Source organism: Rattus norvegicus, chromosome 9 (assembly GCF_021556685.1).
Source record: "Rattus norvegicus strain SHRSP/BbbUtx chromosome 9, alternate assembly SHRSP_T2T, whole genome shotgun sequence".
NCBI classification, from domain to species: domain Eukaryota; kingdom Metazoa; phylum Chordata; class Mammalia; order Rodentia; family Muridae; genus Rattus; species Rattus norvegicus.
Window position 1 is genome coordinate 37,698,478 of NC_141542.1, and position 5,985 is coordinate 37,704,462.

The following is a 5,985-nucleotide window of genomic DNA, read 5'->3' on the forward strand; positions in this document are numbered from 1 at the left end:
TTTAAGCAAATCACATACTTCACTGCCCCAAGTTAAGAATCTCTATATCCAGACATCACCCGTCAAAACCATCTAGCCATTGTCAGCCACTGCACGTACGTTCACATTCAAAGGAAGCAGCTGCTTCTAATGCCATTGGAAGGTAATGCATCAGAGTGAGATCTTTATTATCTCTGAGAGAAAGTAGCTCATAGATAAATGTTCTAATGGTACTGGCGTCAAAGAATTCTGCCATCTATTATTCTTCAGATATGTAACCCTCCATGGCTACTAGGGAAGACTGCACCTAACTACTAGAGACACCTTCATATCCCCTGTCCCTTCCTTTTCTCCTTTGACCCCAAATCTCCCTTTTCTCTTTTTCAACTCCTTCCTTTGAATGTTCATTTTGGAGATATGCTTTTCACTGGGATTAATGGGGGGGTTTGCATTTAAAATTCTCATTTACTAAACAGCAAAATATTTTACTAGAAGGGAACAGTATTAAGGAGAAATGATTTTTCCTTCTGCCCCGAGGCCTGGCATAGACAGGATTTGATTTGCTATGTTCGGCTGGAATCTGGATTGATACACAGAGATGAGAGGAGGTGTTTAATAAAATTTACATTTCATTTTCTCACTTGACACCAGTCTCCTGTCACTCACGGAGCAGATGGGATTGCCGCAAATAACTTTTGTCAGAATCTCGTTGGGGAAAGAGAATGAAATGAGAAGCCAGGATGGGAGAGAGAAAATTTGCAATTTTCTTTTTTATCTTGCGATTTCACTCATAGAAACAAACCTTCTGAGTCTTGAGACCTGGTGGTGGGTCACTTCCCCACTGAAAGAAGCAGCTGCACCAGTGGGGAGCTTGGAGAAGCCCCTGGGAGATGATATGAACCAGGAGTATTCGGGTAGAGCATCTGTGAGCTGAATTGGGAGTTTAAGCTTTTAGAAGCTGGAAGGGATTCCTGACAGCTGAATAAGACACCAAGAGACAAGTACAAAGGCAAAAGTGCTTCAGGCTCCCCTTCGCTCAAGGAAGTTAGTCTCCAGCCATTTTCTATTTTCACAATCATTGACCCAAAACAGTACCTGTTTATTAGAGCTTTGTTCTACAGTCCTGAAAGTAAGATGGCTTAGATGGATTTCATTTCTAGGGCCTCATGTTTTGGAAGTCAAAGTCTTAATCTGAACAGCCACCTGAAGTTTCGACAGGAGGAATCTGTTTCCAGACTTATTTATCCATGCAGTTGGCCGAACTAATTTCCTTGCATCGCAAGCACTGCCTTCTCTGGTGGCATCCTGGTTGCCTCCCTGAAGCGGTTCTTGGTTCCCAGGACCCGAGAGCTTCCTCTTCTGACACTGTTTCCTTCATCTCTAAAGTATCGGTGGATCACAGAGCTACCCCTACCTGTCTATAAGGAAACTCTTCCTTCATTTACTCTGATGAACAAAAAGAAGAACCTCCTTCTGTAAACTTGGATGGAGAGGATTTGAGTTGTCCTTGCCTGTATGCCTTTTGCCCAAGCACACTCAGATCATAGTTATTTGATAGATCGCCTAGATTAGATAGGCACAGAACAAGTGACTATGCATATTTACTGCTCCACGGACACCTTGCCTTTGTGGAACTCTAGCTAGGAATTAGGTATGATGTCGCTCGGGAGCATTGTGTCAGTAATGAAATGCCCACTGTGTAGGTCTGCAGGCATTATTGATAGGAGAGTTTATTAATTTCTGATCCATTTGACATAAGAAAAAAATAAGGAAAATTAGCTTACCTACTCCAGCATCCTCCAGTGTGCAAGTAAGATGAGAGAAATAGCACTTCCCCATGCTTTAAGAAGTTGAAATAGAGGGACTGGACAGATGGTTCTATGGTTAAGAGAACTTGTTCTTCCAGGGGACCTGAGTTCAGTTCCCAGCTCATGTCAAGCAGATACTTATTATGTAAGCCCAGCTCCAGGAGACCTTAAACCTGTGACCTTCATGAGCACCTGCACTTGTGTATACATGTTCATATGCTCACACACAAGCACATCTTTAAAAATACCACAAAAGTTTAACAAACGAATGTAAACAGCGGACCAGTAAGATGACTCAGTTAGCATTGGTGCTTGTTGCCAACCTGAGCTCAATGCCAGGATCCAGGAGACCAAGTCCTGAAGCATTGTCCTCAGACCTCCATGTGTGCTCCATGGCATGCACACACACACTCTCCTTTAGGAGCACACACATACATAAAGTCTAGAAAAATTAAAACCTCCATTGAATCAGATGCTGAAATATTTATAATTTACACAATTTATAACAATTCTTCCAAGTTTTTTCCCCTAATTCCTAATCTTGTCACAATGATTTGTATTTCATTTGTCCTAGTACAGATTGACATTGCTTCTACCACAACAGATTATAATTTTATCAGTTCAAAGTAATTACAAATTGTTCACTCAGCCTTTTATTTCCTTTAAAAGCAATAATTTTCTGTGGAATTATCTACAGTATGGGGATAAAGAACTACTGTACTCAGGTATATATTTCCTCCTACATGATCTCTCCTCTAACTATTTAAATTCTACTCATTCTTGTAGATTTTGTTTGAGTTTTCATTCCTATGAAGCTTCCTCTCTTACTGCAGTATGACCAGCCTCTGTATAATTATTATTGTAGACTACACAAGTGACTATAAATGAGAGATAATTTGATTTATATATAAATATCAAGATGAGGTAAAATTTGCAAAGTATTGTTTGCTTCACCACATGGGTTTCATGAATGAAAACACATGTTTACAACAAAAAGACTAATAAAATGCAAATGCCTTTACCCTCCTTCAATAAAAGTATATTAGATATAATGTACTCAGAGTACTCATGTGCAATAAAGGTAATGGATCAGAACAGGGTGAGCCATGGTATAAATACCATATCTGATCACAGAGGCAAAGTTATTATTAAAAAATCACCTAACATTTTAAACATGGAAGGGTGTTGAATTTTGTCAAATGATTTCTCAGCATCTAATGAGATGATCATGTGGGTTTTTTTTAGTTTGTTTCTATAGTGGATTACATTGATAGATTTTCATATATTGTATATGCCTGGAATGAAGCCTACTTGATCCTGATAGGTGATCATTTTGATGTGTACTTGAATTTGGTTTGTGAAAATTTTATTGAGTATTTTTGCATCAATATTCATAAGAGAAATTGGTCTGAAACTATGTTTCTTTGTTGGTTCATTGTGTGGTTTAGGTGTAAGCATAACTGTGGCTTCATAGAAGGAATTGGGTGGTGTTCCTTCTGTTTCTATTTTGGGGAATAGTTTGGACAATACTGGTATGAGGTCTTTATGAAGGTCTGATAGGATTCTGTACTTAAACTATCTCTGGTGCAGGGCTCTTTTCATCGGGAGACTTTTAATGACTGCTTCAATTTCTTTAGGAGTTATGGGACTGTTTAGATAGTTTGTCTGATCCTGATTTAACTTTGGTACCTGGTATCTGTCTTGAAAATTGTCCATTTCCTCCAGATTTTCTAGTTTTGTTGAGTATAGGCTTTTGTAGTAGGATCTGATGATTTTTTAATTTCCTCAGTTTCTGTTGTTATGTCTCCCTTTTCATTTCTGATTTTGTTAATTTGGATACTCTCTCTGTGCCCTCTGGTTAGTCTAGCTAAGGGTTTATCTATCTTGCTGAATTTATCAAAGAACCAGCTCCTGGTTTTGTTGATTCTTTGTATAGTTCTTTTTCTTTGTATTTAGTTGATTTCAGCCCTGAGTTTGATTATTTCCTGCCCTCTACTCCTCTTGGGTGTATTTGCATCTTTTTGTTTTTAGACATGCTGTCAAGCTGTTAGTATATTCTCTCTCCAGTTTCTTTTTGGAGGTACTCAGAGCTATGAATTTTCCTCTTAGCACAGCTTTCATTGTGTTCCATAAGTTTGGGTATGTTGTGCCTTCATTTTCATTAAATTCTAAGACGTCTTTAATTTCTTTCTTTATTTCTTCCTTGACTAAGTTATCATTAAGTAGAGCATTATTCAGCTTCCATGTGTATGTGGCCTTTCTGTCGTTTTTGTTGTTATTGAAGACCAGTCTTAGTCTGCAGTGATCTGATAAAATGCATGGGATTATTTCAATCTTCTTGTATCTGTTGAGGCCTGTTTTGTGACTGATTATATGGTCAATTTTGGAGAAGGTACCATGAGGTGTTAAGAAGAAGGTATATTCTTTTACTTTAGGATGAAATCTTCTGGAGATATCTGTTAAATCTGTTTGGATCATAACTGCTGTTAATTTCTCTGTGTCTCTGTTTAGTTTGCATTTCCATGATCTGTGCATTGCTGAGAGTGGGGTCTCCCACTATTATTGTGTGAGCTACAATATGTGCTTTGAGCTTTAGTGAGGTTTCTTTTATGAATGTAGGTGGCCTTGCATTTTGAGCATAGATATTCAGAATCGAAAGTCATCTTGGTGGATTTTTTCCTCTGATGAATATGAAATGTCCTTCCTTATGCTTTTTGATAACTTTTGGTGGAAAGTCAATTTTATTTGATATTCTAATGACTACTTCAGCTTATTTCTTGGGACTATTCTCTTGGAAAGTTTTTTCCAGCCTTTTATTCTGAGGTAGTGGCTGTCTTTGTCACTGACGTTTGTTTCCTGTACGCAGAAAAATGCTGGGTCCTCTTTACATATCCAGTCTGTTAGTCTATGTCTTTTTATTGGAGAATTGAGTTCATTGATGTTCAGAAATATTAGGACCAATGATCATTGTTTCCTGTTATTTTTGTTGTTAGAATTGGAATTATGTTTGTGCAGCTATCTTCTTTCGGGTTAGTTGAAAGAAGATTACTCTCTTGCTTTTTTTAAAGTGTAGTTTCCCTCCTTGTGTTGGAGTTTTCCATCTATTATCCTTTGTAGGACTGGATTTGTTCAAAGATATTGTGTAAATTCAGTTTTGTCAGGGAATATATTGGTTTTTTTGTTAACTAAGAATTTTGCTGGATATAGTAACTTGGGCTGACATTTGTGTTCTCTTAAGGTCTGTATGACATCTGCCGATCATCTTTTGAGTTTCATAGTCTCTGGTGAGTAGTCTGGTGTAATTCAGACAGGTCTGCCTTTACATGTTACTTGACCTTTTTCCCTTACTGCTTTTAATAGTCTTTCTTTGTTTTGTGCATTTGGTATTTTGACTATTATGTGATGAGAGGAGTTTCTTTTCTGGTCCAATCTATTTGGAGTTCTGTAGATTTCTTGTATGTTTATGGACATCTTTTTCTTTAAGTTAGGGAGGTTTTCTTCTATAATTTTGTTGAAAATATTTACTGGCCCTTTATGTTGGGAGTCCTCGCTCTCTTCTATACCTATTATCCTTAAATTTGGTCCTGGATTTCTTGGATGTATGTTAAAAGTCTTGGAAAGATCAGAAATTCAAGGCCAATATCTACACATAGTAAAAGCAATATACAGCAAATCAGTAGCCAAGATCAAACTAAATGGAGAGAAACTTGAAGCATTTCCACTAAAATCGGGGACTAGACAAGGTTGCCCGCTCTCTCTGTACCTATGCAATATAGTACTAGAGCAATGAAACAACAAAAGGAGGCCAAAGAGATACAAATTGGAAAGGAAGAACTCAAAATATTTGCAGATTATATGATAGTATACTTATGTGACCCCAAAAATTCCATGAGAGAATTCCTTAACTTGATAAACAACTTCGGCAAAGTGGGTAGATAGAAAATTAACTCAAAATAGTCAGTAGCCATCCTCTACTCAAAGGATAAACAGGCTGAGAAAGGAAGCAGGGAAACTATACCCTTCACAGCAGTCATAAATAATATAAAATACCTCAGTGTGACTCTAACCAAGCAAGTGAAAGATCTGTATGACAAGAACTTCAAGTCTCTGAAAAAAGAAATTGAAGAAGATCTCAGAAGTTAGAAAGATCTCTTATGCTCATGGATTGGCAGGATTAATATAGTAAAAATGGCCATCT